This window comes from Oncorhynchus gorbuscha, linkage group LG01 (genome assembly GCF_021184085.1).
Source record: "Oncorhynchus gorbuscha isolate QuinsamMale2020 ecotype Even-year linkage group LG01, OgorEven_v1.0, whole genome shotgun sequence".
NCBI classification, from domain to species: Eukaryota; Metazoa; Chordata; class Actinopteri; order Salmoniformes; family Salmonidae; genus Oncorhynchus; species Oncorhynchus gorbuscha.
This window is the reverse complement of record NC_060173.1, coordinates 57,950,061-57,972,953: the sequence shown is the minus strand read 5'-3', so window position 1 is coordinate 57,972,953 and position 22,893 is coordinate 57,950,061.

Sequence of the window (22,893 nt, the reverse complement as noted above, 5' to 3'; positions counted from 1 at the left end):
ATGGCGGAAGGAGAAGATATCGATTTCGTCGAGGATATAATTATAACGCCATTCTCAAGACAAACTTTTCAAGAAAAGTTAGACATTGTCAGGAGAGGTCGCCCGACGTCGATGCTACAAAGCCTGTCACAGGTGGGAAAGGGGTTCGTTCACCACTTTCAAAGTTCCAACTACAAGCGCTATCAATGGCTCACAGGCTCCGAGAAGCACTGCAAACTGTACTGCTGGGAAGGCCTATTATTTGCAAGTGATCGAGTTGGTGTTTGGAGCCACACTGGCTTTGCAAACTTGAGTTGTCTAACCAAGGCAGCAACGAGACACCAAAGTACGGCTGGGCACTTACAAGCAATGGTGCTTTTGAAAACAGAACAGGGCTCCGGGCAGCCGAGCGGAAATGGAGGAAAACTCGCCTCCCTGCGGACCTGGCATCCTTTCACTCCCTCCTCTCTACATTTTCCTCCTCTGTCTCTGCTGCTAAAGCCACTTTCTACCACTCTAAATTCCAAGCATCTGCCTCTAACCCTAGGAAGCTCTTTGCCACCTTCTCCTCCCTCCTGAATCCTCCTCCCCCTCCCCCCTCCTCCCTCTCTGCAGATGACTTCGTCAACCATTTTGAAAAGAAGGTCGACGACATCCGATCCTCGTTTGCTAAGTCAAACGACACCGCTGGTTCTGCTCACACTGCCCTACCCTGTGCTCTGACCTCTTTCTCCCCTCTCTCTCCAGATGAAATCTCGCGTCTTGTGACGGCCGGCCGCCCAACAACCTGCCCGCTTGACCCTATCCCCTCCTCTCTTCTCCAGACCATTTCCGGAGACCTTCTCCCTTACCTCACCTCGCTCATCAACTCATCCCTGACCACTGGCTACGTCCCTTCCGTCTTCAAGAGAGCGAGAGTTGCACCCCTTCTGAAAAAACCTACACTCGATCCCTCCGATGTCAACAACTACAGACCAGTATCCCTTCTTTCTTTTCTCTCCAAAACTCTTGAACGTGCCGTCCTTGGCCAGCTCTCCCGCTATCTCTCTCAGAATGACCTTCTGGATCCAAATCAGTCAGGTTTCAAGACTAGTCATTCAACTGAGACTGCTCTTCTCTGTATCACGGAGGCGCTCCGCACTGCTAAAGCTAACTCTCTCTCCTCTGCTCTCATCCTTCTAGACCTATCGGCTGCCTTCGATACTGTGAACCATCAGATCCTCCTCTCCACCCTCTCAGAGTTGGGCATCTCCGGCGCGGCCCACGCTTGGATTGTGTCCTACCTGACAGGTCGCTCCTACCAGGTGGCGTGGCGAGAATCTGTCTCCTCACCACGCGCTCTCATCACTGGTGTCCCCCAGGGCTCTGTTCTAGGCCCTCTCCTGTTCTCGCTATACACCAAGTCACTTGGCTCTGTCATAACCTCACATGGTCTCTCCTATCATTGCTATGCAGACGACACACAATTAATCTTCTCCTTTCCCCCTTCTGATGACCAGGTGGCGAATCGCATCTCTGCATGTCTGGCAGACATATCAGTGTGGATGACGGATCACCACCTCAAGCTGAACCTCGGCAAGACGGAGCTGCTCTTCCTCCCGGGGAAGGACTGCCCGTTCCATGATCTCGCCATCTCGGTTGACAACTCCATCGCTCCTCCCAGAGCGCTAAGAACCTTGGCGTGATCCTGGACAACACCCTGTCATTCTCAACTAACATCAAGGCGGTGGCCCGTTCCTGTAGGTTCATGCTCTACAACATCCGCAAAGTACGACCCTGCCTCACACAGGAAGCGGCGCAGGTCCTAATCCAGGCACTTGTCATCTCCCGTCTGGATTACTGCAACTCGCTGTTGGCTGGGCTCCCTGCCTGTGCCATTAAACCCCTACAACTCATCCAGAATGCCGCAGCCCGTCTAGTGTTCAACCTTCCCAAGTTCTCTCACGTCACCCCGCTCCTCCGCTCTCTCCACTGGCTTCCAGTTGAAGCTCGCATCCGCTACAAGACCATGGTGCGTGCCTACTGAGCTGTGAGGGGAACGGCACCTCAGTACCTCCAGGCTCTGATCAGGCCCTACACCCAAACAAGGGCACTGCGTTCATCCACCTCTGGCCTGCTCGCCTCCCTACCACTGAGGAAGTACAGTTCCCGCTCAGCCCAGTCAAAACTGTTCGCTGCTCTGGCCCCCCAATGGTGGAACAAACTCCCTCACGACGCCAGGACAGCGGAGTCAATCACCACCTTCCGGAGACACCTGAAACCCCACCTCTTTAAGGAATACCTAGGATAGGATAAAGTAATCCTTCTCACCCCCCCCCCCTTAAAAGATTTAGATGCACTATTGTAAAGTGGCTGTTCCACTGGATATCATAAGGTGAATGCACCAATTTGTAAGTCGCTCTGGATAAGAGCGTCTGCTAAATGACTTAAATGTAATGTAAATGTAAAACTTTTGGGGACACCCGAGTGGATCTACAGCTCAACGAACAAGCGCACAGGGCAACGGAGCTGCACAATGAAAAGGTATTATACTCTTCCCCTGCAATTCTCTGAATAAAAATGTCAATTAAGGTGGACGCAACGCCTGGTTATACTGCGTTTCTGTCTCAATGTATATCAAATCAAATCAAATCAAATTGATTTATATAGCCCTTCGTACATCAGCTGATATCTCAAAGTGCTGTACAGAAACCCAGTCTAAAACCCCCAAACAGCAAGCAATGCAGGTGTAGAAGCACGGTGGCTAGGAAAAACTCCCTAGAAAGGCCAAAACCTAGGAAGAAACCTAGAGAGGAACCAGGCTATGTGGGGTAGCCAGTACTCTTCTGGCTGTGCCGGGTGGAGATTATAACAGAACATGGCCAAGATGTTCAAATGTTCATAAATGACCAGCATGGTCGTATAATAACAAGGCAGAACAGTTGAAACTGGAGTAGCAGCACGGTCAGGTGGACTGGGGACAGCAAGGTGTCATCATGTCAGGTAGTCCTGGGGCATGGTCCTAGGGCTCAGGTCCTCCGAGAGAGAGAAAGAAAGAGAGAATTAGAGAGAGCATATGTGGGGTGGCCAGTCCTCTTCTGGCTGTGCTGGGTGGAGATTATAACAGAACATGGCCAAGATGTTCAAATGTTCATAAATGACCAGCATGGTCGAATAATAATAAGGCAGAACAGTTGAAACTGTATAGTGTCTAGAGCCATGGCATCATAATGATGGTAATAAGAGGTGGATTAATTCAGGTGGGACTGTGTAGGACCTCACTGAAGGTCCAGGCCCCAGGCCCACGGCACGCCACTGCTACATTCAGACATCAAAGATTATGTTCTCTATAATAATAAGGGGATTAGGGTATAGGCCTACATGAGGGGATTTGATGGAGGAAGAAATGAAATCAATAAATGGGGCGATCTGGACTAGGATTAATAAAGCAATTTTACAAAATAGGCTTTACAAACTGACCCCGTATAGCATGCATGCAGCAACCACTTTAACTTCTTGGATATAGGGGGCGCTCTTTTAATTTTTGGATAAAAAAACATTCTCGTTTTAAACAAGATATTTTGTCACGAAAAGATGCTCGACTATGCATATAATTGACAGCTTTGGAAAGAAAACACTCTGACGTTTCCAAAACTGCAAAGATATTGTCTGTGAGTGCCAAATGCTTGTGTAGCTATGGTTGAAAAGCATATTTTGAAAATCTGAGATGACAGTGTTGTTAACAAAAGGCTAAGCTTGTGAGTGAATGTTTTTTTTTTCATTTCATTTGCGATTTTCATGAATAGCTAACGTTGCGTTATGGTAATGAGCTTGAGGCTATGATTACGCTCCCGGATACGGGATTGCTCGACACAAGAAGTTAAACTATCCAGTCATTTAATTCCAATAAAAAAATATATTCAAATAATTGAGGGTTGTTATCTACAGGTAAATAGAAGACTATCAGACAAAGATCAGTACAGCCATGATCAAAGCTCATGCGAGAGACTAATGCTACATGGATCAGTGCGTGCACACTGGCAAGGCTCAGAACTTTTTGACCGTTGGTTTGCCTGTGTTGCCAGTAGCTACTCGTTGAAGCTGAAGAAGCTAACGTTAACTGTCAAATTGGGTAATTATCAATCATTACTACATCTAATTGTCACTGAATTTAACTAGCTTAACGTTTGTAAATGCTAACTAACATTAAAGTTAAAATATCATAGCTAACATTATATAATCTGCTGTAGCTAACTAGCTACCATGCCATCGGTCACCTATAGCTAACAATAACGTTAGTTTATCTGTAGATGCAAATGAATCTGTTAGCTAACTTTAGCTAGCTAGAAAACTATTGTATATATTGATTTAATGTAATTGCATTTTAATCTAATCTTATAATATCAGACTGCAGATTTGTAATGGTAACGTTAATTTACCTCTAGTGACTCCCCATCCCGGGTCCGGGAGCGTAATCATCGACTGACACTAATTAGCATAACGTAACGGACATAAATATTACTAGAAAATATTCCTATTCATGAAAATCACAAGTGAAATATACTGAGACACAGTTTAGCCTTTTGTTAATCACCCTGTCATCTCAGATTTTCAAAATATGCTTTACAGCCAAAGCTAGACAAGCATTTGTGTAAGTTTATCGATAGCCTAGCATAGCATTTTGTCCAGCTAGCAGCAGGTAACTTGGTCACGGAAATCAGACGCAGGCGTGCTAACCAAGGTTGCCACGCTAACCAAGGTTTCCTCTGACACATTGGTGCGGCTGGGACTGGGGCTGGATGAGCGCTGTGTGAAGAAGCAGTGCGGCTTGGTTGGGTTGTGTATCGGAGGACGCATGACTTTCAACCGTACGGGAGTTGTTGCAATAAGACAAGATAGTAGCTACTAAAAACAATTGGATACTACAAAATTGGGGAGAACAAAAGGGGTAAAATAAATTTTAAAAACTTGTCTAGGGTGTATTCAGTTGCCGAAGTTAGATGCTGTTCTGTGAAAACTGTCATCACCAATTTTGAGTTTGCCTTTGAAAATTGGATTTAAGCCAAAAGGAGGAGGAAACAAACATTACTGATTACTGATGTTTACTTGTGGAGTGGGTGTTCAATAACTGCTCAATTCTATTCTTTAATTAGAATTTGTACAATTTGCCCTGTCCCCATTGACTGTCTCAGTAAAACTGCAGCGAGAAACTGTCAATAATAAGACTTGCTACTGTCTGTACACTAGTGAGCAGACAGACCGTCTGAGTAGTTCAACTAAAGAGTGTAAGGAAAAGTGTCACTTCAACTTCAGCGGAATCTATTCTTCATGACTGTTTAGAAAATATATTAAAACATTTATTTCTTGTGATGTACTTCTATCAATCATGCCCCTCCTGAGACAAACTCAAAATACTACCCTCACCACGACCATATCACACACCGTAATGACCATTGTGGTCCTTTTATTCCTCAGTGCTATCTATGCCATAATCAACTGGGGCGAACACTGTAACAGTGTGGAAAGGCTTGCCGACACAGCCTGCTCTCCACAGACCCCCAGAACACAGAGGCAACGGCCTCTGGAGCAACTTGTTATTTCAATTTGAGCCAGGCCACAGAACAAGGACATCACATAACAACGTAGGGAGCCAGGGACAGAACGTGATCGGGGGCCTCAAACAGGATCAGGTGCTCCAAACCCTGTCAAAACCAAAGCCAGTCACCTTGGTAGGGCACACTCATACATGTAAAGGGGCCTCTCCTTTTCACTCTCTGACTCTCACACTAGACTGTATCATTTTCTTTATTAAATGTTTGGAGTCTGAGAGAAGTGAGAAGTTTATTATAAGGTGTTAGTGGCAGTGCAAGTGGAACGACCCCACATCTGGCTTCTGTTACAATACACTACATCACGTTTATTCAGTGTCAGGATTCCCTGGGCTAAAGCTCTTATCATCACCTTCAAACATCGCCCTCTCATCAGGAGAGTTCAAGGGTCAAATGGCTGCACTGCCCGTCTACTGTCAGATTTCTAACACTTGGGAGGCCTTGAGAGACAGTTCACATGTTCATCCCTCAGTGTGTGACAGGAAACACCGTCTCCTGGGTGTTGAATTAACCCCTGTTGGCCTTTAATATCCTCATGGCTCCAATTTGATAGTGTAAATCAATCAAATTATGTTAATGCAACTTTATACACATTCACTGTAATTACCTAATACACAGTTCACTGCAATTACCTCATACACATTTCACTGTAGTTACCTCATACACAGTTCACTGTAATTAACTCATACACAGTTCACTGTAATTAACTCATACTCAGTTCGCTGTAATTACCTCATACACAGTTCACTGTAATTACCTCATACACAGTTCACTGTAATTACCTCATACTCAGTTCACTGTAATTACCTCATACTCAGTTCACTGTAATTACCTCATACTCAGTTCACTGTAATTACCTCATACTCAGTTCACTGTAATTACCTCATACTCAGTTCACTGTAATTACCTCATACTCAGTTCACTGTAATTACCTCATACACAGTTCACTGTAATTACCTCACTCAGTTCACTGTAATTACCTCATACACAGTTCGCTGTAATTACCTCATACACAGTTCGCTGTAATTACCTCATACACAGTTCACTGTAATTACCTCATACTCAGTTCACTGTAATTACCTCATACACAGTTCACTGTAATTACCTCATACACAGTTTGCTGTAATTACCTGCCGTCACATATACTCAAAGTCAAATCATGTATTCAAGATTTACTGGATCTTCCTGTATTAATGAACTGTGCCAAAGGCCTTGCAGCATATTTCAATATAAGAGAAGGCAGGGGGCTGAAAAGTAAGAGTAATGTCTTAACACTCTGTCCCACACTGTTTGAAAATTTATACAGCGTTAGAGCTATAATGTCCATGTCTTGCAGAACAAGGGAGAGAAGACTTCCTAACTGTGGAGTGCACACAGTCATAATTTGTTTACTCAGAAGGGCTTGTCCTTCCTAAAACTTCATATTCAATTCAAAAGAGGTAACTCAGTAAATAAGCAGAAACATTACAAATTCCAATGTTTTTCTAAGGAAGTGAGACATAAAGACAATGCCTGTTTGAATTTATAACATTGCTTTGGCTTGGATCTGGCCCCCTACCCATGGACATGCTACATTTAAGTCTCTGGCTGGTTTTTAGCCTTTAGTCCACCCAGATTTCCCCTGGCCTGTGTTAACTCCTGAAAACAGTTTTGTAGCATGACCTGTTCAGTTGAATTATACAAGCCCAGAGTGCACACAGGCAGTTGGGATGCCCCTGTACACTATTACATTTTTTCCCCTAATTTCAGCTTTCAGAATCCTGCTCCTCTCAGACCCAGTTCACGGCAATAAAGAAGTGGAGGTATGTGTCTTTATCAGACCTCTGAACCTTATGAACACCAATGTTGGTTAATATACATCAGGTGCTTTATTGCAGAAAACGAGAGCACAAAGTGGATCCAGCCGAGCCACAGGCAGGTAGAGGTCAAGTTAAGCTGGAGGAGCGATGGGCCTGGTTTGTCAAGGGCACCTCTTACGTTGATTGGCCAGTTGAGACACCTTCTCCCCTGGTGTGGTGAAAAACATATTTCAGGGTAAATGCAGTTAAATCGAGAGGATATGTTGGAGATGTATAAAATAAAATAAATCTGAGGGTTTTTTTTCAGTTTCTTGTACAGTTGAGGGTAACTTGCCTTACAGTTCAACTTGTAGTGCAGCCAGGCATAGAAAAAGTGAATGGGAATGTCAGAGTGTGCGCATCTGGTCGAAGGAAGTCAATTGCAGGAGAGCAGAGATGAGTGAACAGGCACACTTTAAATCAGGCAGAGGAAAACAGCCGAACGCAACAGCGTCACAACACTCCGGCCCAAGGGAAAAAAGCGAATGCGCACAAATTACACAAAATACAAAACCATGGGTTACAGCCATACCCGGCGCAAAACCAGCCTGAAGCATCACACACAATACGGAATGAACAATACCACACACAGACATGGGGGGAACAGAGAATAATATACACGTAGAGTGACGAGGGGATGTAAACCAGGTGTGCGGAAAAACAAGACAAAACAAGTGGAAAATGAAAGGTGGAGTGGCGATGGCTAGAAGACTGGTGACGTCGACCGCCGAACGCCGCCCAAACAAGGAGAGGGACCGACTTCGGCGGGAGTCGTGACAGGGAATTCTAATATACCACACAATATTCCCTAATACAGTATGTTTCCCACAGTTGGAAAACCCCACCTGGCTTCAAAAGTAAATAGTTTGCCATCTATAAAGAGGAGTTGTCAGTCACGATTAGTATTTGTTTCTTTGAGAGGGACCCAGAACACATACCAACTCAATATATTTGTCATCAGGTCCTTAATTCATTTATCCAATATAGAAATGAGGCAGTGCATTAATATCACAATTTCCTAGAAACTGCATTCAAATGTTAAATTACAACCAGAAATTATTTTCCTCTGCTAGTGTAAGGTATTTCCTCCTCTTCTTCCGAAGAGGAGAGGCAAAAAGGATCGGAGGACCAATATGCAGCGTGGTAAGTGTCCATGGTTCTTTTAATAAGAATTAGTACACATGAACAACTGAATACAAAAACAATAAACGTGGAATGAACGAAACCCAAAACACAGACACAGAAACAAACACCCAAACAGTGAAACACAGGCTACCTAAGTATGATTCTCAATCAGAGGCAACTAATGACACCTGCCTCTGATTGAGAACCATACTAGGCCGAAACATAGAAATCCCCAAATCATAGAAAAACAAACGTAGACTGCCCACCCCAACTCATGCCTTGACCATACTAAATAATAACAAAACAAAGGAAACAAAGGTCAGAACGTGACAGTCCCCCCCCCACCCCCAAAGGCGCGGACTCCGGCCGCAAAACCTTAACCTATAGGGGAGGGTCTGGGTGGGCGTCTGTCCGCGGTGGTGGCTCTGGCGCGGGACGCGGACCCCACTTCACCATCGTCTTAGTCCGCCTCATTGTCCGCCTCCGTGGCTTCCTAACCATGGCAACCCTTCTAAATGACCCCACTGGACAGAGTGGCAGCTCGGGACAGAGGGGCGGGGGCCTTGGCGCCTCTGGGCTGAGGGGCTCCGGCAGCGCTGGACAGGCGGGAGACTCCGGCAGCGCCGGACAAGCGGGAACACCTGTAGGGAGGAGACAGAGAGATAGCCTGGTGCGTGGGGCTGCCACAGGGACCACCAGGCTGAGGAGACCTTCAGGAGGCTTGGTGTTAGGAGGAGGCACCTGAAGGACCGGGCTGTGGGGGAGCACTGGAGCTCTGGTGCGCAGCCTTGGCACCACTTCCCCAGGCTGGATAACTACTCTAGCCCGGATCCTCCAGAGTGCAGGCACAGGTTGAACCGGGCTGTGGGTAAGCACGGGAGAGCTAGTGCCTACTACGTGCACCTCTCCCTTAGGCTCCACTCCCACATTTGCCCGGCACAATCGGAGCGCAGGTATAGGACTCACTGCACCCTCCCAGCGCCCCCGGAGACATAGCACGCAGAGCTGGCGCAGGATACCCTGGCCTGAAATGGCGTACCGGCGACCAGACACGCTGAGCATGCACCATACGCCCTGGCTGGATGCCCACACTCGCATGACACTCTCGGGGGGCTGCCCTATAGTGCACCGGGCAATGGGCACGTACTGGCAACACCGTGCGCTTAACCGCATAACACACGATGCCTGACCAGTAACGCGCTGCTTATAATAAGCACGAGGAGTGAACTCAGGTCTGCTACCTGGCTTAGCCCCACACCTCGTGTGCCCCCCCCGCAATTTTTTGGGGGGCTGCCTCTCGTACCTGTGGCACTGCCGTGCTGCCTCCTCATATCGCCGCCGCTCAGCTGTCGCTGCCTCCAGCTCTGCTTTTGGGCGGCGATAATCCCCAGTCTGTGCCCAGGGTCCCCCTCCATTCAATATCTCCTCCCATGTCCAGGAGTCCTGTGATGCTGGCCGCTGTTGTTCCTGCTGCTGTCATCGCTGTCTTCTCCCGAAGAGGAGAGGCGAAAAGGATTGGAGGACCAATATGCGGCGTGGTAAGTGTCCATGGTTCTTTTAATAAGAAATAGTACACATGAACAACTGAATACAAAAACAATAAACGTGGAATGAACGAAAACCAAAACAGTACCGCGTGGTGAAAAACACAGACACGGAAACAAACACCCACAAACACACAGTGAAACCCAGGCTACCTAAGTATGATCAGAGACAACTAATGACACCTGCCTCTGATTGAGAACCATACTAGGCCGAAACATAGAAATCCCCAAATCATAGAAAAACAAACATAGACTGTCCACCCCAACTCACGCCCTGACCATACTAAATAATGACAAAACAAAGGAAATAAAGGTCAGAACGTGACAGCCTAGATTGTGGCCATCAATTTGGATTAGCCAATTACTCTGAGCTTCTAAAGGCACATTTCTCTTCTGCAGCTTGACTGCCTAGGCACTTCCTTGAGGAAACCTTTCAAGACAGGACTTTTAAATAGAAATAATGGGAGTGGATATGGAGGGCAGGCCTTTGAACTGGCCCCTCAGCTTCAGGTTCCACCTCCAGTAGGATCTAGAATGTATCTGCCTGCAAGGCAATTGGGAATTTACGAGGTAGCGTGCACTATCTTTAATCTAGCTCTACCTTTAATCTTTCAAATTGTACAGACTTTTTGGGTTAACCATTACTGTTAGAATGTAGAATGTAAGCCACATTATCAATGTGTCTGTATCACTGTATCAATGTTTACTCAACTCTATACCGAGTGTAAAGTATATCAAATAACAATTAACAGTAAAAAGCTCTATAAAACGGTTCTTGCGCTCACATGAACATTGTGTGTAGGATGAGGAGATGCTTGCCATCAGATCTTTTTCAAAATCCTCATCAGTAAAAAAAAAGTATGTTGATGACTGTGGAAGGGCACAGTCAGACAGCTTCAGGGTAAAACAGCATGTTGATGACAATCTTGTCCAGAATCATCTAAAACAAATACTAGACAACAATTATGAATGGGACCAAAATGTAGAAATGGCCATGTTAAAATGTACGTTTTGAGTAAGCTATACTGTACATTTGAGCAAGCTATATCATAAAACATAAAACAAGATCAATAAAGTTTCAAATCCAACAAAATACATTATTCATTACATGACATTTAGGAAGGCTAACTAAGATAGTTTTGTTTGATCTATTTATTAATTCATTTAACTTATTTGTGGTGTTCTCCATGTCACTGGCCCTTGGAAAAAGAACTGGCAAAGAATCTGGCCTGGAGCTAAAAAACTCCCAAAGACAGGCGCATCAAGGGGGGGGGTACTATCACGACTTCTGCCGAAGTCGGCTCCTCTCCTTGTTCGGGCGGCGTTCGGTGAGCGACGTCACCGGCGTTCTAGCCATCGCCGCTCCATTTTTCAGAAATCCATTTTTCTAGTCTTGTTTCCAGAAACACCTGGTTTTCATTTCCCCAATCAATCTACTTGTATTTAACACTCTGTTTCCCATCATGTTTTGTGTGTAATTGTTTCATGTTATTGTGGTGTCTTATTACGCACTTTACATTTACTTTTATTATGTTCCGTGTTTTGAGCGCATTTGATTTATGTAGTGCTCTCGTTTTGGAACTAAAATAAAAGTGCGCCTGTTTACATCACGCTACTCTCCTGCACCTGACTTCGCCTCGTATACACCCGTTGACAGTGTGGACTCGAGTCACATGACTTGGACTCAAGTCAGACTTGAGTCACAAATATGATGACTTGCAACTCGACTTTGACTTTAACACTAATGACTTGTGACTTTACTTGGACTTGAGCCTTATGACTCCGCCTGACTTGATACCCTCCCCAAGCCCAAATATTTAAAATGATGCTATTAAAAAATGTGTGCAGCACATCAACTCTTCATTTAACGGATTACAGTTTGAATCGGACAGCAGCCAATCAAATTGTGCCAGCTGAGAAAAAGTTGTGCGTGTCAGTGCAGAGGAACGTCGGCGGGTGATTTCAAATGGAGCCCTTGGAAAGATGACCCCCAATTTTTTTTCCGGATATAAAGACAATGCTGTATCAACACAAAATGGATTGCAACTTGCAAAACATGTGGAAAGACAATTACAGACAGAGGCGCAACAATTTCCAACTTTGTTCGACATTTGAAGCTGCACAAAGAACAGTAAGTCGTGGCTAATATAGCCGACAGCTATACATTTTATTACTTTACTATTTTAGGGTGTCTTTCTCATGGCTATCCATGTATTTCCATGGAAATAATGTTTATTTGGAAAGTAATAAATATATTGATATTTTAAAAAGCATTCATGATTTGCGTAAATGTAATATACTAACTTACTCCTGTTAAAAATATAAAATGGTATTACATTTGGTGAAGAGCACATTATGACTTGTTTAGGACTCGAAACTCAAAGTTTATGACTTGAGACTTGACTCGGACTTGTCCGTCTTGACTTGAGACTTGAGTGCTAAGACTTGAGACTTATTTGTGACTTGTAAAACAATGACTTGGTCCCACCTCTGTTATTAACATTACGCTCTAAGTATAAGCAAGACCCAACAACATTATATAGTATCTACTCCTCATCAACAAAACACATGAGCTAATTATAATACAATGAAATCATTCCAACATTGCCTAAAATGATGAATAAGATACGAATATAAGCAATAGGCCTATAACAATTGAGATGTACAAACTATGTTACAAGGGAACAATGAGCAGATAAGAGACAATCCGTAATTTCAATGAAGACATTCATGAGTGAAGCTAAGATGGACATTGTTCAGCACTTCTGAAATGAACAGCGACAGAATTCAGAACATGGGCCGTTCTGACAGTATTCTCCCTGTTCCACCAAGCCAGAACTATAGGCTATGTTCTGAGTGAGAAAGGGACCAAGTTAGTAGCCCATGTGCCTCACCCTAATAACAGCTTACTTACTACACAACATACACTTAGTATTACTTTCTTAGCTTAAACCCAGACTTGGACCAAATACCCTCTTCACCGAAAAGCAGGCAGGGGAAGCAAAATAGGGATTTCTTTGCAACGCTTGCAGTTAGCCACTGATTCCTTCCAAACCACTCATTGTTTAATTTACGATTTCCGACCGATGAGCACCGATACATTTTACTAATCATTTCTCTTCATATGACAAGGATTGAAAAGGATTTGCCAGTAGATTGTCGACATGATTCACAAAACCTTGCTAGGTAAGGTTTTGAAAGTATGATGTTGACATGATCAGTCCAATAAAAGCTATGGTAGATATAATGTGATTTCACGTCATTTTATCTGTGGCCAATGACCTTGAGCCTTCCTGGATGGGCACTTCTAATGTAAATCTATGGCAGCACCCAAGGGGGCTTGAACTGCCTAGCTCTCCCTATAGATTCTGCAGTGTCCCCATGAGTGACAGAACACTGAGCCAATCATGGCGTAACTATAGAGGATTTTCCACTGGCTGCCCCTCCACCATAGAAAGCGGCGAACGAAACACCTGCATTTTGGAGCTGCCTTCCTCAAGAAAGCAAGAAAGAGACTATGTTTGTATGCGGCTTTATTCACTCAATAAATGTGTTTTTACCTTGTTTGCAAACGGATTAGTGACACGAATGAATGCCAAAATAACATGCAAAACACTACCCTGAATTATGGGTTGCCACCGGTGACAATGAAAGACAGAAGTTAATACAGTTTACCCTGAATATTTTTATAATCAAGAATTTCCCTTTCTCCAGACCCATCTTCAGCCCTGCTTTGGCCAATTTGACGACCACGTTGCCTCTTTTCTCAGACCCTCTTCTGGTTTAGCCTCTGTGAAGACCACTGCATCCGCTGTCTCTCAGCTCTGCTCGAACCTCGGTACATTATGCACTGTCATTTCGTAACTAATATCATTGCATCCCTCAAAACATCAGAGAAATCAAACTCATTTTTGTCTTGTGTTGGTTTTATATTGTCTTAAAAATGTTCAGGAGCGCTGATTGGTGTGGACTACCCGCTCAGGAATACTCAGAAGGCCATACTGGACTGAGACGCTGCTGACCTTGAGGATGAAGACATTGCAGGATGAGTAACGGACAGTTTGTTGTGTTATGGATGACCACCTCCATACAACCACCACTGACTTCTCTGCTGCTAGCCCCAGGCTGCTCCTACTACAGTTGAACCTACTTCCTCCGTTGCTCAGTCTGCGTCACCCCTAAGTCCTATTTGTTGCCAGCCAAATACACGCACGCAAAATATTTGATTGTTTAGATTAAGTGGCAAAGCATGTCGCCTCTCATGTACTATACATTTTTTTTCTATAAATGAGTCAATGAGTTTATGACTTTTAGAACCTTAGATTAAGTTATTTCCTCAGTTTCAAAACTGCAATATTGAAAATGAAAATGTCTCTGACAGCCAAGGCAGTGTGATAATAGAGAATCTGGGTCTCCAGAGCACTTAAATTGTTTGTTAAATGCACAGGAAAATGTGGGATATCATCCATGTTTTAACATGCTTTAATGAGGTGATGAGGACACCGCCATCTAGTGGTAGAGTTGCGATATTTCATAAAAAACAGGCCTTTTAGCTAAATGATTTTTGTATTCGTCTGATTAGATCAGTTGAATAAGCGATTCATCAACACTGTTGCACAAACCTATGGAAGACCTGTTCCTCACCATTTAGTCAAGCAAAATAACGTTGACCAAATTTTTTTGGTAGGGAAATAGTATGAATGTACTCTCAAGTCATTTGAGTCTATAGCTGTTGGACTGACAAATTCATTTAAACTGACCAATCTAGAGCTTCAACAAGCAGACATGTTTAACAACTCTCAGAATAATTTATTCATCAAAAATAATGCATGACATAAATGCATGTTATATACATTTACATTACATTTAAGTCATTTAGCAGACGCTCTTATCCAGAGCGACTTACAAATTGGTGCATTCACCTTATGACATCCAGTGGAACAGCCACTTTACAATAGTGCATCTAAATATTTTAAGGGGGGTGAGAAGGATTACTTATCCTATCCTAGGTATTCCTTAAAGAGGTGGGGTTTCAGGTGTCTCCGGAAGGTGGTGATTGACTCAGCTGTCCTGGCGTCGTGAGGAAGTTTGTTCCACCATTGGGGAGCCAGAGCAGCGAACAGTTTTGACTGGGCTGAGCGGGAACTGTACTTCCTCAGTGGTAGGGAGGCGAGCAGGCCAGAGGTGGATGAACGCAGTGCCCTTATTTGGGTGTAGGGCCTGATCAGAGCCTGGAGGTACTGAGGTGCCGTTCCCCTCACAGCTCCGTAGGCAAGCACCATGGTCTTGTAGCGGATGCGAGCTTCAACTGGAAGCCAGTGGAGAATATATATATATATATAGGCACAATACAATAATAACATCAGCATGCATATTATGATGTTTTAATGGAGTGCCTAACTTAATTTCTGAAAAGCAAGTTACCATAAGAATTGTGTAGAAAAGGAAGAATGCTGCTTTATATACTATGAAAAAAGACAGTGTTATTTTTAGAGAGCACAATATCGTGCCAGCCCACCTCCAGTGCCTTCAGAAAGTATTCATACAGTGCCTTGCGAAAGTATTCGGCCCCCTTGAACTTTGCGACCTTTTGCCACATTTCAGGCTTCAAACATAAAGATATAAAACTGTATTTTTTTGTGAAGAATCAACAACAAGTGGGACACAATCATGAAGTGGAACGACATTTATTGGATATTTCAAACTTTTTTCACAAATCAAAAACTGAAAAATTGGGTGTGCAAAATTATTCATCCCCTTTACTTTCAGTGCAGCAAACTCTCTCCAGAAGTTCAGTGAGGATCTCTGAATGATCCAATGTTGACCTGACTAATGATGATAAATACAATCCACCTGTGTGTAATCAAGTCTCCGTATAAATGCACCTGCACTGTGATAGACTCAGAGGTCCGTTAAAAGCGCAGAGAGCATCATGAAGCATCATGTTCTGTATGTACTGTGTGTATGTATTGTACTGTATGTACTGTTCTGTATGTACTGTGTTGTATGTATTGTATGTACTGTATGTACTGTGCTGTATGTATGTGCTGTATGTATGTGCTGTATGTACTGTGCTGTATGTACTGTGCTGTATGTACTGTGCTGTATGTACTGTATGTGCTGTATGTACTGTATGTGCTGTATGTGCTGTATGTGCTGTATGTACTGTACTGTATGTGCTGTATGTACTGTACTGTGCTGTGTGTACTGTATGTATGTGCTGTGCTGTATGTACTGTATGTACTGTGCTGTATGTACTGTGCTGTATGTACTGTGCTGTATGTGCTGTATGTGCTGTATGTACTGTATGTGCTGTGCTGTATGTACTGTGCTGTATGTACTGTATGCATGTGCTGTATGTACTGTGCTGTATGTACTGTATGTGCTCTGGCCCCCCAATGGTGGAACAAACTCCCTCACGACGCCAGGACAGCGGAGTCAATCACCACCTTCCGGAGACACCTGAAACCCCACCTCTTTAAGGAGTACCTAGGATAGTATAAGTAATCCCTCTCACCCCCCCCCCTTTAAGATTTAGATGCACTATTGTAAAGTGACTGTTCCACTGGATGTCATAAGGTAAATGCACCAATTTGTAAGTCGCTCTGGATAAGAGCGTCTGCTAAATGACTTAAATGTAAATGTAATGAAGAACAAGGAACACACCAGGCAAGTCCGAGATTCTGTTGTGAAGAAGTTTAAAGTCGGATTTGGATACAAAAACATTTCCCAAGCTTTAAACATCCCAAGGAGCACTGTGCAAGCGATACTATTGAAATGGAAGGAGTATCAGACCATTGCAAATCTACCAAGACCTGGCCGTCCCTCTAAACTTTCAGCTCATACAAGGAGAAGACTGATCAGAGATGCAGCCAAGAGGCCCATGATCACTCTGGATGAACTGCAGAGATCTACAGCTGAGGTGGGAGACTCTGTCCATAGGACAACAAATCAGTCGTATATTGCACAAATCTGGCCTTTATGGAAGAGTGGCAAGAAGAAAGCCATTTCTTAAAGATATCCATAAAAAGTGTTGTTTAAAGTTTGCCACAAGCCACCTGGGAGACACACCAAACATGTGGAAGAAGGTGCTCTGGTCAGATGAAACTAAATTGAACTTTTTGGCAACAATGCAAAATGTTATGTTTGGCGTAAAAGCAACACAGTTCATCACCCTGAACACACCATCCCCACTGTCAAACATGGTGGTGGCAGCATCATGGTTTGGGCCTGCTTTTCTTTAGCAGGGACAGGGAAGATGGTTAAAATTGATGGGAAGATGGATGGAGCCAAATACAGGACCATTCTGGAAGGAAACCTGATGGAGTCTGCAAAAGACCTGAGACTGGGACATAGATTTGTCTTCCAACAAGACAATGATCCAAAACATAAAGCAAAATCTACAATGGAATGGTTCAAAAATAAACATATCCAGGTGTTAGAATGGCCAAGTCAAAGTCCAGACCTGAATCCAATCGAGAATCTGTGGAAAGAACTGAAAACTGCTGTTCACAAATGCTCTCCAGCCAACCTCACTGAGCTCGAGCTGTTTTGCAAGGAGGAATGGGAAAAAATTTCAGTCTCTCGATGTGCAAAACTGATAGACATACCCCAAGCGACTTACAGCTGTAATCGCAGCAAAAGGTGGCGCTACAAAGTATTAACTAAAGGGGGCTGAATAATTTTGCACGCCCAATTTTTCAGTTTTTGATTTGTTAAACAAGTTTGAAATATCCAATAAATGTCATTCCACTTCATGATTGTGTCCCACTTCTTGTTGATTCTTCACAAAAAAAATACAGTTTTATATCTTTATGTTTGAAGCCTGAAATGTGGCAAAAGGTCGCAAAGTTCAAGGGGGCCGAATACTTTCACAAGGCACTGTACACTTGACCTATTCCACATTTTGTTGCGTTACAGCCTGAATTCGACATGGATTTCCCACCCATCTACACAAAATACCCCATAATGAAGAAGTGACAACGTTTTTAGAAATTTTTGCAAATGTATTGAAAATGAAATACGAAATAAGTATTCACACCCGAGTCAATACTTTGTACAAGCACCTTTGTCAGTGAATACAGCTGTGTCTTTCTGAGTAAGATTCTAGAGCTTTCTACACCTGGATTGTGCAACATTTTCTTTATTCTTTAAAAAACGTCTTCAACCTCTGTCAAATTGGCTGTTGATCATTGCATGACAACCATTTGCAGGTCTTTCCACTGAGAATATTCAAACCTACCCTGATCAGAAACCGTGGACAGATGGTAGCATTCGCACGAAACTGAAAGTGTGAACCCCCGCATTTAACAATGGCAAGGCGACTGGTAATATGGCACAATATAAACAGTGTAGTTATTCACTCCTCAAGGCAATCAAGCAAGCTAAACGTCAGTATAGAGATAAAGTGCAGTTGCAATTCAACGGCTCAGACACGAGACGTATGTGGCAGAGACTACAGACAATCACGTACAACAAAAGGAAAACCAGCCACGTCGCTGAGACCGACGTCTTGCTTCCGGACAGGCTAAACACATTCTTCGCACCCTTTGAGGATAACACAGTGCCACCGACACGGCCCGTTACCAAGGACTGTGGGCTCTCCTTCTCCGTGTGAGTAAAAAAATGTAAGCGTGTTAACTCTCGCAAGGCTGCCTGCCCAGACGGCGTCCCTAGCCGCGTCCTCAGAGCATGCGCAGACCAGCTGGCTGGTGTTTAGGGACATATTCAATAAATCTCTATCTCAGTCTGTTGTTTACACCATTGTTCCTGGCCACCATTATTCCTGTTCCCAATAAAGGAAAGGTAACTGAACTTAATGACTATCGCCCCATAGTACTCACCTCTGTCATCATGAAGTGCTTTGAGAGACTAGTCAAGAATCATATCACCTCTACCTTACCTGCTATCCTAGACCCACTTCAATTAGCTTACCGCCCAAATATATCCACAGACGATGCAATCACCATCACTCTGCACACTGCCCTATCCCATCTGGACAAGAGGAATACCTATGTAAGAATGCTGTTCATTGACTATAGATCAGCATTTAACACCATAGTATCCTCCGACATCATCATTAAGCTCAGGGCCTTGGGTCTAAACCCTGCACAGTGCAACTGGGTCCTGGACTTCCTGAAGGGCCACCCCCAGGTGGTGAAGGTAGGAAACAACACCACCACTTCTCTGATCCTCAACACAGGGCTTTGGTTTCTGACTCAAAAGGGAATACCTTGCCATCTCTCTCTGAGCATTAATGCTGCGTTCACAACAACTGGGAACAGGGAACTCGGAAATCTCTGACTTCCAACTTTAGTGCGTAACTCTGAAAAAAGTGAGCTCCGACTGGGGAATAGTTTTGGACGGTCTTCCAACTCAGGAAATCTGGCCTCTTTCTTGATCTCTGACATTCCGACCTGAAGATCACTGTGGTCATGATTTGACCTTGCATTTCTCAGAGTTCCCAGTTGTCTTGAAAGTACAATAAAAGTCATGGTACCCTTCGCCATCTCATATCTTTGTGAAGCAGGATTCAGTGCAAACATTGATCCAGGTTAGATGTCAAATCAAATCAGTTTATTTGTCACGTGCGCCGAATACAACAGGTGTAGTAGACCTTACAGTGAAATACTTACTTACAGGCTCTAACCAACAACACAATTTTTAAGTTTAAAAAAAGCTATTAGGTGAACAATAGAAATATAAACAACAGTAAAACACAATGCAAATAGTCCGGGTAGCCATTTGATTACCTGTTCAGGAGTCTTATGGCTTGGGGGTGAAAACTGATGAGAAGCATTTTGGTCCTAGTCTTGGCGCTCTGGTAATGCTTGCCATGCGGTAGTAGAGAGAACAGTCTATGACCATTTTTAAGGCCTTCCTCTGACACCGCCTGGTGTAGAGGTCCTGCATGGCAAGCAGTTTAGCCCCAGTGATGTGCTGGGCCATACGCACTACCCTCTGTAATGCCTTGCGGTCAGAGGCCGAGCAGTTGCCGTACCAGGCAGTGATGCAACCCATCAGCATACTCTCGATGTTGCAGTTGTAGAACCTTTTGAGGATCTCAGGACCCATGCCAAATCTTTTCAGTTTCCTGAGGGGGAATAGGCTTTGTCGTGCCCTCTTCATGACTGTCTTGGTGTGTTTGGACCATTTTAGTTGGTTGGTGATGTGGACACCAAGGAACTTGAAGATCTCAAGCTGCTTCACTACAGCCCTGTTGATGAGAATGGGGGCGTGCTTGGTCCTCCCTTTCCTGTAGTCCACAATCATCTCCTTATTCTTGGTTACGTTGATGGATAGGTTGTTATTCTTGCACCACCCAGCCAGGTCTCTGACCTCTTCCCTATAGGCTGTCTCATTGTTGTCGGTGATCAGGCATACCACTGTTGTGTCATCTGCAAACTTAATGATGGTATTACAGTCGTGCCTGGCCATGCAGTCGTGGGTAAACAGGGAGTACAGGAGGGGACTGAGCACGCACCCCTGAGGGCTCCAGTGTTGAGGATCAGCGTGGCAGATGTGTTGCTACCTACCCTCACCACCTAGGGGCGGCCTGTCAGGAAGTCCAAGATCCAGTTGCAGAGGGAGGTGTTTACGCCCAGGATCCTTAGCTTAGTGACGAGCTTTGAGGGTACTATGGTGTTGAACACTGAGCTGTAGTCAATGAATAGCATTCTCACATAAGTGTTCCTTTTTTTCCAGGTGGGAAAGGGCAGTGTGGAGTGCAATATAGATTGCATCATCTGTTGATCTGTTGGGGTGGTATGCAAATTGGAGTGGGTCTTGTGTTTCTGGGATAATAATTACCAGCCTTTCAAAGCACATCATGGCTAGGGGTCTGAGTGCTACGGGTCGGGTCGGTAGTCATTTTGGCAAGTTGTCTTAGTGTTCTTGGGCACAGGGACTACGGTGGTCTGCTTGAAACATGTTGGTATTACAGACTCAATCAAGGACATGTTGAAAATGTCAGTGAAGACACCTGCCAGTTGGTCAGCACATGCCCGGAGCACACGGCCTGGTAATCCATCTGGCCCCGCAGCCTTGTGAATGTTGACTTGTTTAAAGGTCTTACGTTTGCTACAGAGAGCGTGATCACACAGTCATCCGGAACAGCTGATGCTCTCATGCATGCCTCAGTGTTACTTGCCTCGAAGTGAGCATAGAAGTGATTTAGCTTGTCTGGTAGGCTTGTGTCACTGGGCAGCTCGCGGCTGTGCTTCCCTTTGTAGTCTGTAATAGTTTGCAAGCCCTGCCACATAAGACGAGCGTCCGAGCTGGTGTTGTACGATTCAATCTTAGCCCTGTATTGACGCTTTGCCTGTTTGATTGTTCGTCGGAGAGCATAGCAGAATTTCTTATAAGCTTCCAGGTTAGAGTCTCGCTCCTTTAAAGCGGCAGCTCTACCCTTTAGCCCAGTGTGAATGTTGCCTGTAATCTATGGCTTCTGGTTGGGGTATGTACGTACAGTCGCTGTGGGGACGACATCCTTGATGCACTTATTGATAAAGCCAGTGACTGATGTTGTGTACTCCTCAATGCCATCAGAAGAATCCCCGCATATGTTCCAGTCTGTGATAGCAAAACAGTCCTGTAGTTTAGCATCTGCTTCATCTGACCACTTTTTTATAGACACTGGTGCTTCCTGCTTAAATATTTGCTTGTAAGCAAGAATCGGGAGAATAGAATTGTGGTCAGATTTACCAAATGGAGGGCGAGGGAGAGATTTGTACGCAGCTCTGTGTGTGGAGTAAAGGTGATCTAGAATGTATTTCCCTCTGGTTGCACATTTAACATGTTGATAGAAATTAGGTAGAACTGATTTAAGTTTCCCTGCATTAAAGTCTCTGGCCAGTAGGAACGCTGCCTCTGAGTGAGTGGTTTCCTGATTGCTTATTTCCTTATACAGCTGTCTGAATGAGGTCTTAGTGCCAGCATCCGTCTGTGGTGGTAAATAAACATCCACGAAAAGTATAGATGAAAACTCTTAGCAAATAGTGTGGTCTACAGTTTATCATAAGATACTCTAGCAAAGTCTAGAGACTTCCTTAGATTTAGTGCACCAGCTGTTGTTTACAAATATGCACAGACTGCCCCCTTCGTCTGTGTGCTGTTCTATCTAGCCCGTGCAGCATATATCCCGCTAGCTGAATATCCATGTCATCATTCAGCCACGATTCTGTGAAACGTAAAATATTAGTTTTTCATGTCCCGTTGGTAGTATATTCGCGATCGTACCTCGTCTAATTTATTGTCCAATGATTGCACGTTGGCGATTAATATTGACGGTAACTGCAGCTTTCCCACTCGCCTTCTGCGGATCCTTACGAGGCACCCCGCTCGGTGTCCTTTGTACCTGTGTCTCGTCCTCTTGCCAATAACTGTGATGTTGGCCTTGTCGGGTGTTCAGAGTATGTCCTGTGCGTCCTGCTTGTGGAAGAAAAATCTTTGTCTAATCCGAGGTGAGTGATCACTGTCCTGATATCCAGATGCTCTTTTTAACATACGATGGATACGTAAGATACGGTATACATTTAATTGGATGTGACAGTAGAGATGACGTGCGCACTATCGACCACACCTCCTGACTTTGACAAGCTCCGACGCGACATGCATCAAATACACCCATCTCATTAGGTTATTTGATTTGAGATAAAACAATAATTTGTCATAGTCCCTCATGAAAACTATGTGATGGTGAGTTGAGAAGACAATCAGAAATACTGTTAGAATGTTTTTTTAATTGATTGCCATAACCAAATAAAGAAGTAAACAGCCTATTAATTACAACTTATTTCACATGGTTGGGGTCGCAAAAAT